At 39.1% G+C, this 11634-nt stretch overlaps 1 long non-coding RNA gene across 1 annotated transcript; it reads right to left on the reverse strand.

Moving 5' to 3' along the window:
- Positions 1-2610: 2610 nt before the first annotated feature.
- On the reverse strand, positions 2611-6576 carry LOC127529896 (uncharacterized). Its single transcript, XR_007936501.1, has 2 exons — positions 5220-6576; positions 2611-4983 (listed from the first exon to the last, which is right to left on the reverse strand). It is a non-coding gene; the product is annotated as an uncharacterized LOC127529896 (long non-coding RNA).
- Between the last annotated feature and the right edge of the window lie 5058 nt (positions 6577-11634).

Raw genomic sequence — 11634 nt, forward strand, 5'->3', positions numbered from 1 at the left:
CTCCTGCTCACTTGACTACCATGGGGTTTAGAGCTTTCAGTCGAGTGGCCCCTCACCTCTGGAACTCTCTCCTACAAGACATTCCTAATTTCGACTCTCTTCCTACTTTTAAATCTCATCTTAAAACACATTTTTTAAGCTGGCTTATTCTGTCTGATGATTTTAGCTGATACATTTAAATTCAATTTTATTATTGTATTTATTCTGGTTTTATTGTACTGTAATATGTTATTAATTTTATGTTGTGACTGTTGTTATTAATGTACTCTGTAAGGTGTCCTTGTGTGCCTTGAAAGGTGTCTATAAATAAAAAACAAAATAAAAATAATTTTAAAAGAAGATTAAATATTGATAGGTCCACATATTTTTAAAAAGAAAAAAATATTTTATTGGGTGTATTCACTTCTTTTTTTATTATTTTTGTAATATTACCTGCGTGAGACCTTGTAACATCTTGTAAAGCACTTTGAGCTTCATGTTTTGTTTGAAAAGGTGATACAGCAAATAAATGATGGTGTTGTGGAAAAAGTACATTATTTACAATATCATTATTATTAATAAATAAAGTTGTCAGTTTGATTTTAAACTCAGAATTTGCTTTTGTGATTATTTTTATTCTGCGGTGGGTTGGCACCCTGCCCGGGATTGGTTCCCTGCCTTGTGCCCTGTGTTGGCTGGGATTGGCTCCAGCAGACCCCCGTGACCCTGTGTTCGGATTCAGCGGGTTGGGAAATGGATGGATGGATGGATTATTTTTATTTGTTACTCTATGATCTGCATTCAAACACCTTTAAGCATTGAGTCAGACGTACAATGCATAGAATGTAATGACGAAGAATCAGGAACACTCACCTTTTGAACCTCACCAGTAAAAGAGAAGCTCATCGGTCTGATGTCTCATGTTTTATGTACTAATGCACCACAGCCATTCATGTAGTGCTTCATCATCAGGCAGCACACAATTGGCTGTAGGAGAAAACGGAATGAGCCACACCTGTGCTGGGAGATCGGCGATTATCATGGTGGGGTGATGAGATCAGCGACTGTGATCTCCAAATCTGACAGCGATAAAAAGGTTCTATAATGTGAACTTAAGAGAAGGTAATTTTTTAAAGGAGTCATTCTGTGATAACACAGGGTGCAAGTCCATTGCAGGGCATCCACATGATCCATCAATCCATTCAAACATTATCAAATCCATGAAATCCAGTCCAGGGTCATAGACCTAAATAACTGAATCCATCTTTATGAAGTGTCCTTCCACTTATAGACTAATATTACAAATAAAGTATAATTATAATAAAATACAATGTTAAATACAACCAATAAACCATGTAAGAGTTTACAGCAATAAATGCACAGTGTAGAGTGCATTCCGAAATAATTCAGACATCACTTAGTAAAGACAACAACCAAGCTATGATGTCCAAGAAATTTGTTGTAGACCTCTGCAAAAAGGTTCTAATGAGGCATTTATCAGGCCAAGAGAATAAAACCATTTCTAAAGTTCTGAATGTTCCCAGGAACACAGTGGCCTCAAAAATTGTAAAATGGATGAATTTTGGATCCACCAGGACCCCTTTTAGAGTTGGTCGCTTGGCCAAACTGAATAACTGGGCATAAAGGCCCTCTGTCAGGAAGGCGACCAAGAACCCAAATCGGCTCTGAGCCCTTTCTTATTTGCAATGGTGGTGGACAGGGTGACAGCCGAGATTAGACAGGAGTCCCCATGGGCTATGATGTTTGCTGAGGACATTGGGATCTGTAGCGAAAGTAGGGAGCAGGTTGAGGAGACCCTGGAGAGGTTTAGGTATGCTCTGGAGAGGAGAGGAATGAAGGTCAGTAGGAACAAGACAGAATACATTTGTGTAAATGAGAGGGAGGTCAGTGGAATGGTGAGGATGCAAGGAGTAGAGTTGGCGAAGGTGGATGAGTTTAAATACTTGGGATCAACAGTACACAGTAATGGGGAATGTGGAAGAGAAGTGAAAAAGAAAGTGCAGGCAGGGTTGAATGGGTGGGAAAGAGTGTCAGGAGTGATTTGTGACAGACAGATATCAGCAAGAGTGAAAGGGAAGGTCTACAGGACGGTAGTGAGAACAGCTATGTTATATGGGTTTGAGACGATGGCACTGACCAGAAAGCCGAAGACAGAGCTGGAGGTGGCAGAGTTAAAGATGCTAAGATTTGCATTGGGTGTCACGAGGATGGATAGGATTAGAAATGAGGACATTAGAGGGTCAGCTCAGGTTGGACGGTTGGGAGACAAAGTCAGAGAGGCGAGATTGCGTTGGTTTGGACATGTGCAGAGGAGAGATACTGAGTATATTGGAAGAAGGATGCTAAGGATAGAGCTGCCAGGGAAGAGGAAAAGAGGAAGGTCTAAGAGAAGGTTTATGGATGTGGTGAGAGAGGACATGCAGGTGATGGGTGTGACAGAGCAAGATACAGAGGACAGAAAGATATGGAAGAAGATGATCCGCTGTGGCAACCCCTAACGGGAGCAGCTGAAAGAAGAAGAAGAAGATCATTTGTTGAGGACAGAGCTGACAAAAATATGTAGAAAGTTAATAACAAATGCAGATCAGAACAAATGAACAGGTGGCAGAGTAGCTCCAAAATTATTTTATTTACAGGGCTTAACGTATAGTCAGTACACACGTCAGGCCTGGATATAAGAAGAAGAACAATACCCAGAGTGGACCATTTTATTGATTGAATGAGGTTGAAAGTGTTTTACCAGAATTACTATACAATTTACCTTAAAATTATATAACTATAAAGACAGATAAAAAAAGGGAAGATATCAGAATAGTATGCTGCTGAGACTATATAATAATAAATGTTGAATAAGAAGAAGAAAAATTACAAAATAAATATTCATAATTAAAAAAGTTATACAGAGCATTTTAGATAATTTGTTAAATCTATTACTTATTGATTTTTATCTGATAAGTGCTGATATAACAGTTTATTATTTTGAATAGCAATGGCCATATGGCAACGGAGGAGAGGAAAAATAAAAACTCCAGAAAAAATATAATGGAGAAAGAAAAACCTCTGGGGGCCCACGGTCATTAGCAGTGCAAGAATACAAAGACTTGTTGACCTAGGCCAAATGGCCGCCCAGCCCCTCCCGGGCATTCTGTAGCATATTAAACTGTGGGTAACACTTCAGTTGAGGTCCTGCAAAAATCCTTCTATTACTCATGAACTGTTATGTAAGAAAACCTCACCGAACACTTCTTTGGATCTTCATTGCACTTATAAAATATCAATAAAGTGTTTTTCATCTCTGAAATGTGACCTGTTTACAAAACTTCACTTTGGAGTGGTTTGAAGTGGCACAACTGAGATGCATTTCTCTTCTTCTTCTTCTTCATCTTCTTCTTCTACTTTTATGTGGTGTTGATGCGCTTGATCAACCTTCTCCAAACAGCTCGGTCCTGCACCTCCTTGCCAGTCAAGCCCTTTTCCTTCAGATCTTCTTGTACTTTATCCGTTCACCTCCACTTTGGCCTCCCTTGCTTTCTCATTCTCTGTACTTCCTTTCCCATCACTCATTCTATTCCATATGCAGTTTAAGACCCTCATATTATCAAGTCATCTTAATATCATGTCAAGATGCCACTCTGATGCCATCTAGTGATGTTTTATAAGTGTTATGAAGAGCAAAGGAAGCCTTTGTGAAAGTCTTGTTACAGAAGAGTACATGAGAAATCGATGCGTTTTTGCAGTACCTAAACTAAAATGTTACCAAACTGTCACTGCTTCTTGTGATGTCATGTGGGTCCGAGGATTGCAGAGTCACTGTAGATGTGTTATCCTTCAAGCCGATGACATTTTCCATAGGATTGCCGAGAAACTTTGACAAGGGTGTAGTGCCGCATAACGCCACAGCAGGATACCAAAAATGAAGAAAAGAAAGAGAAAGGGTTAACAAATGATGGTCGTACTAATTAGCACAAACGTCTATTGCACATTTTAACGTTTATTATTTAATAATAATTTTAATAGTAAAAGCAGATAGACTAAACACACTTAAGCACATTTAATTAGTTAAGTATTAGGGTCCAAACTTTGTTAAAATGAGTTAATAATTCTAATGGAAAAATGTGCTTTTGGCATCTTTCTAAAAATGTCCTATACTACTTGTTTATTGAAAAGACATTAGATATTATTGGTGCAAACAAACAGCTCTGTGTGCCTGTGGAGACCTTGCCCTAATACTGCTAGGTTAAGTTTCACTCTCCCAGGACCCTTAACTGGCTTTGGAGGGTTTGAGAATGTTATTTTCTTCATAGACCCAGGAAGGCTTTTGTTGTGGAATATATTTAATGCAAAACTATATGAGAATTCAATTGTTTATAATATAACATTCTTAAATCCCCTTAGCACAATTGAGTGTTAACCTGTCCTGCAAGTCTTTGGACATGTGGGAGGAAAGCCGAGTACCTGCAGGACAACCTACAGTGACGTGAGGAGACGGTGCAATCGACACACAGACAAAAGCCATTTGTGGGACTCCAGTGAAGGACACTGAGATCTGTGGAGCAGCACTGCACCTTCAAATAGCATAACATTTTTGATATGTGTAATTATTTTTACTCCTCAATGAATAGTTATTAGATACTTTACATAGTACACATTTTCATTTAGGAAGCAAGCATTTTACTAACATTCTAATGCATTTTTATGCATAACAGATATGCTATCAAAATCCCTAAATTACCGTATCAGTTCTCTTAGATTTGACTTTGAATCCTTGTTGACTGGGGTTCCGGGCATCGTTTCTGTAAATCCGTGGTCTTTCCTAGAAGAGGCCTCAGTTGTTCATAAAGTCAACGCTGTGATTCACACACACACACACACACACACCAGGTCCTGCAGCCAGCTGTTCAGGCCGTATGTTCTACTGAATGCTTCATTTGATCTTCTGGGAGTAGACTTGGGTCCTCAGATCTTTGCGATAATGTCTTCTCCCTGACAAGGAAAAGAAGTGTACCTCAAACAATAAATGTCATTTATTTCAGTGTGTAATGGTAGAATTTCAATATTGCTGTGTTTGACAGATTTAAAAGTCCAAGAAGCAGGAAAGCAGGAGCCATGCTTTCTTTTAGTAGACAGGTCTGAATTTATATTTTCTACAATGTATTCCCTGATGATTAAAATATCCGGTGAGTTAGCTAGCAAAGTAATCAGAGCTGAAAACTTCATACCTGTTGTTTGTTGTCTCTTCAGGTTGATAGGTGGAGGAAGCTGACGTCCCATGGTAGTCTGATATTTCCGAACTCTGTCCTGGATGATATGGCTGACTTCACTAGGTGGCGCAGTGGTAGTGCTGCTGCTTTGCAGTAAGGAGACTGTGGAAGATTGTGGGTTCGCTTCCCGGTTCCTCCCTGTGTGGATAGCGCTTTGAGTACTGAGAAAAGCGCTATATAAATGTAATGAATTATTAATGAATTATTCACCATTGTGCTGTCGATCGGTTAAGTGGCAAGGAACTGATGTTGTTGGATTATCCAGTTTCACGTTAACTCCCAGAACCAGGGAAAGAATTCATAGCAGTTTTCAGAGGGGTGTTAGAAAGAGCTTGCTGATGGGCTTTGTCTTTCATTTACAGGCAGGTGAACTTGACCCTTGATTAACTCGTGGACTTATTTTCCCACTTTTCGCAGTTCTTACTTCACATGTTAGGTAGAACTTGACTCCTTGATTAACTCTTGGATTTAGTTTTCCAATTTTGTCAGTTTTATGTCACACATTGAAGCTCAAAACTGCCTCTGTTCATTTCATTAGTAAGTTAACAAATGATTCATAATGAAAAAAGGTGTTCAAGCACTGTATTTCCGTACTTAGGGGAAAACCAAGCTGGCATCTCAGAAAGGCTGTGTGATGGTTTGGAAGAGTATTTAATTACAGCAGAGGTACAGGATGTCATAAAAATCTAAAGAGAGACATTCTAAAAGTGTGTGTGGGGTGGAACGGTTAGTTGTGCGAAATGTGCTTATTGGTTAAAGCATATAAGGTAAAGGAAATGAAAACAGGTAAGGAACAATGGAAGAAATACAACACAGAGGTATCTGGTAAAATGTCATTTAATAAGCAGATACCTTAAAGTGACAATGGAGGGCATTTAAAAAATGTCACCTCCCATTTTAAGAGTATTATTACTAAATAAGGGAGATTGCATGTGGCATTTCAAGCTGTGGGTGGCTTTCGATAAGAGATCAGATCTAAGGGTTAGGGTTAGGTTAGGAGTAGGGTAGGGTTAGGGTTAGTTTTCAGTACGTCACAACCAGCTCTCATCTAGTTCAGAGCAGGAGGCGCTTTTCATATATTTGCTGCTAGGGGACAAGTGACAGGGAACATCAGGGCTGTTGACGAAAGTGCAGTGATATTACACAAGATCAGGATGAGTAAACTGAGTGTAATAAGCCTCTATCTTTGCTCCCTTTCATCTCATTCAAATTTTGAAATTATAAATTTCAGCATAGACAAGTAGTTAGAAAGTAATGGAAAATCACATAGCTTATAATGCTAAAGATTTTTATAGTGCTCATATTTATGGCTCAATATTTGCAGAAATCTAAAATAAATATAAATATAGTGATTTACATAATAGTGGGAATTTCTGGTTGGAAGCCAACAAACTTAGCGGTAGAATTTAGAAGAGCTGATTTCAAAATGTTTTGGTTTTGTATCCAGTGTGTGCTTCAAACCTTCAAACCTGTAAGGCACAGGTGTCAAACCTGGAGGGCCGCAGTGGCTGCAGGTTTTCATTCTAACCATCTTCTTCATTATTGACCTGTTTTTGCTGCTAATTAACTTCTTTTGCCTTAATTTTAATTAACCTGACTTAGCAGCCAAACAATAACGAGACACAAAATGAGCCACCACATGACCAGCTCACCTGTGCCCATCATGCAATATCTGAAAATAAAGAAAGATGGAGGTCTCAGTAAGGTTGATCTCTCAGGTCACCAAAACATCTTGACAGTGTTCTTAGAAAAAAAAAACAAATCAATAGCTTTGGAAATGTCTGCTGTGGTAGAATGAGAGCAGCAATAAGCCATGGAATTAAATAACAAGTTTAATTAACAGCAAGAATTGGCCTCTCATTAAGAAATTGGTTGGAGTGAAATTGGTTGGAGTTTGAAATCCCAATTTAGCTTGTCATCCATTGGCTCGTTTCATGTCTCATTTCTGTTTGGCTGCCATTTAATGAAGAAAGGAATAAATTCAGAGGGCTGAATCCTTAAAACAAGGCTATTGAAATGAAGGGAAAAGGAGTTAATTAGCAGTAAAAACTGGTCACTGATTAGGAAAAGGGTTAGAATGAAAACCTGTAGCCACTGTGGCCCTCCAGGCCTGGAGTTCAACACCCCTGCTATAAGGCATTAGCAGCTGTAGAATGTCTGATGAGGTATTATGTAAAAATATCAGAATATAAAATGAAGTAATGTGCATGAAATTATGCAGAGATACAATTTGAATACTATGTAGAAGAAACAACCCATAGAAGTTGTTAAAGTGACAGAGCAAATAAGAGTTTGGACAATAGACATTTTTGTCTGGAGCCTTTATGTAAAATGGGATGGTACTTTATCCTTACAGTATCTTCGGGTCAAATTGGACCCAACTTTGTGCTTGAAATCAGTAAAAGCACCTTAAATTTAATCTCTTTGGCATCAAACTTTGTGACTTTCCCTGTATTTCCCACAATTAATTATAGATTCTAATTTTTTTCTTTACCTGTCTATGTCTTTTGGGTCAGTTTTGACCCGACATTGACTTTAATGGATTTTTCCGCCTCAGTCAGGGCGGTTCATTTGTTCACAACCCATAAAAACATCCTGAATATCATAGATTCAGCTTTGAAATGTGAAGGCTTTTAGTATAGTAATCTAACTTCACAAACTACAAAAAGGTTTGAAATGTCCTATTTTTGTACAGCTGCACACTTGAAGCACTGCCATGTCTTTCTGTTAGGTTTTGACCAATGTTTGACTTTACTAGAATTTATTCTCCATTTACGGTAATTTGTTTTTTCACCACATCTTGAAAGTCATCTTTTTGAACTCAGAAATATAAAGGCTTTTAGAAACGTGCCTTAACTTTACAAATAGCAATAAAGTCTCCAAATGTCACTTTGTTGCAGTGCTGCTACACATTGTGAGCACTGCCATGGCCTTTGTAGTAGTTTACTTTTCATTTAGGGTAGATGATTTGTTTGCACCCCATACAATTTTCCTAAATGGCATATTTTCAACTGAGAAATGTGAAGGTTTTTAGCAAAGTGACCTAAATTTACAAAAAGCTAAACATTTTCCAGATGTCATATTTTTGTACAGCTGCTACACATTTTGAGCACTGCCATGTCATTTGGGTTAGTTTTGATCCACTACTGACCTTACTATATTTTCTACTGCATTTAACGTACTGTATTTGGTTACAACCCATAAAAAAGTAATCGGTTCTAAAAGGTAGGATCGTCATCAAACAATGTAAAATAGGTTTGGGGTGAAAAATTTGATGTGCAAGGCACTTATATGAGAATCGGATCAAAAAAGACCCATAAAGGCACAGCACTGAGCCAGCATATGAAGACTGTATGAGGGTTACAATGAAAATGGAGGTGTAAGAATAAAGGGTGGCCAAGTATATGATGGAAATAGGGCTAATTTAGGCAAGAATGGCGAGTAGTGTGAGGGATAAAATGACAGTGGAGGGGTAAGAATAAAGGATGCCCAAAGATATGGTAGAAGAAGGGTCAATTTAGGCAGGAATGGAGATGTGCAGCAAGGTAGTTTGAAAGACACGCTATTATGTTAAAAGGCGCAATCTGGAGTGAATAAAGCCACTCTGGTCACGACTGATTAAAGTATGAATTTCTAAAATGTTATGTATCCATTTGACATGTATTTTCATAGATTGAAGGGATGGAAGCTCTGACAAAAAATGGACTCATTATAGTAATAAAGTAAATTTAGTAATAAAGTTATCATTGCCATATTAATGCTGGGAGGGAACAATCCCTTGGTGATGCAGGCAATAAGCATGGCTAGTAGGAGATAAGGCAAGTGCTCCCAAAAAGGTGACAGCAGCTTTGGTGCAACACCATCGAGAGCTCAGCTTCATAAACTCCAGTCCAACTTTTTGACTTGTTTGGTGACACAGAAGCTAAACTATAAAAATTGTTCCCCAGAAAGCATATTTGATTTAATTGTGTAAAATAAGGTCATTTCTTCAACTAAATTTCTCATAATCATATTTTAGTCCAGTTCACCTTTTCCCGTTGTGGCGATTGAGCTGAAAGTTTCATATTCTCAAAAAGCAGTTTGCAGGCAGGAGATATTTAGCTGCTAAGGCCTCAAGAGGGAGGCGCACACAGAGATGGGCTCCACGGTTGCAGGTCCATGTTAAGTTTCTTCTTGATGCTTGTGCTGCAAGATAAACACAATAAGGAGAAGTGTATATTGGGTCTGAAAATAATTTTTAAAATAGATAGATACTTTATTAATCCCAAGGGGAAATTCACATACTCCAACAGCAGCATACTGATACAAAAACAATATTAAATTAAAGAGTAATAAAAATGCAGGTATAACAGACAATAACTTTATATAATGTTAACGTTTACCCCCCCAGGTGGAATTGAAGAGTCACATAGTTTGGGGGAAGAACGATCTCCTCAGTCTGTCAGTGGAGCAGGACAGTGACAGCAGTCTGTCGCTGAAGCTGCTCCTCTGTCTGGAGATGACACTGTTTAGTGGATGCAGTGGACTCTCCATGATTGACAGGAGCCTGCTCAGTGCCCGTCGTTCTGCCACAGATGTCAAACCGTCCAGCTCTGTGCCTACAATAGAGCCTGCTTTCCTCACCAGTTTGTCCAAGAGTGAGGCGTCCGTCTTCTTAATGCTGCCTCCCCAGCACACCACCACTTAGAAGAGGGCTCTCGCAACAACCGTCTGATAGAACATCTGCAGCATCTTATTGCAGATGTTGAAGGACGCCAGTCTTCTAAGGAAGTATAGCAAAGCTTTCTTGAATTGATCGATTGATTATTATTACTCTTTCTTGATTGATGACTTAACATAAGGCGACTTATAACATTTGAGATACAGTAGGTTACGTTTCTTTTGTTTTTCCAATTGGATCACAGGCAGGTGTCAGCAGTGGGATTTTGTAGAAAAGTAGATGATTAAAGAGAATCATGTGCATGTATGAAAATGAGCATTATATCCACGTGCACGTCAGTATAGCAAGGGTTAAATCACAAATAGGTTTACACCTGTGTATTTTTAAATTTTTTTAGCAAGCTGGAAACCACCAATATTTCATGAGCCAAGGTCAGGTATGTAGAGAAAGGCTGACAGGCAAAACTCCCCTCCTTCTTTCCAGATGGTGAATGTGAGCCGAGGATTAGAAATAATGGTGGCAGGAACTGGATGGGTTCAGGTTGGGGAAAGGGTCTGTCAGGGGGGCATAATGGATAAGATAGAGTGCTACGCTCATTAGGCTGGGAAATATTGGTGAAGCTAATTAGATGCCGGACCATAACTTGGGAGTCAGATGTATGAGTTGAGTGAGGTCAGCTTTTGATTACAACTGTAATAGAAGCAAAGCCAGCCCTGTTGTTTTTGGCTCAAGTCATCTGATTTGAGTCTGTATGTGCACTGCACAGTAAAGCTTGATTCTGCTGCCTGTCCTGAGACTCCGAGTGCCTTCTTTGGGATAAATGTGCCCAGATTCAAACCCACAACCTCAGGGGTTTAGGTTCAAAGCCATAACCACTTAACCACACTGCCTACCATTGATTACCTCTCATATCACATTAGGTAATAGGCAGAGGTGGCCTTAGCGGTGTGCGGGTCCTAGGGCTGACCAACCCCACATGGGGCCGGTTACGTCAAACGCTGTTACCAGTATGTGTGGACTGTATAAACATGCGAGCAAATTTAATAAAAATAATGTTAACATACACCAGATTTGAGCTGGCACCCTGCCCAGGGTTTGTTTCCTGCCTTGCGCCCTGTGTTGGCTGGGATTGGCTCCAGTAGACCCCCGTGACCCTGTAGTTAGGATATAGCGGGTTGGATAATGGATGGATGGATGGATACACTGGATTTTCTCATTACAGTATTCAGCTAAATTTTTGAAAGAATAGGGGGCTTCGCCCCCTGCTTGCTTCGCTCGCCAACCCCCATATTTGGTTTTCCGGATACACACTTTTAAGATTGTTTTTTCTTTCAATTGTTGCTATTTCATTAGTTTCACTTTTATTTCAGAACTTCTGTAAAAACAATATTTGTAATCTTGTGAGTCCCAGTATGCTGAATCTTTTTAATGAGGTCAGGATAGGTTTCTCTGTTTGGAATTTCAGCACAGACAAAACGATCGACATCATCAGCATTTAATAATTTTTTTTTTACAAAGTAACAAAGTAAGTAGAGTTCTGCATTGGACTCCTGTCTGTAAACTCGTGCTATTTTCCTCTCACAGTTCCAAAAGTACATGGGTTTACCAAGGTGATACCCCAGCTTTTGTCTAGGTTTTTGTACAAGGGCTAGACAGAACGTTTTTGACTCCTGGGGTAAATTTAGGTTTTTAAATAAGCAGACAGATAAATAT

This window comes from Erpetoichthys calabaricus, chromosome 12 (genome assembly GCF_900747795.2).
Source record: "Erpetoichthys calabaricus chromosome 12, fErpCal1.3, whole genome shotgun sequence".
NCBI classification, from domain to species: Eukaryota; Metazoa; Chordata; class Cladistia; order Polypteriformes; family Polypteridae; genus Erpetoichthys; species Erpetoichthys calabaricus.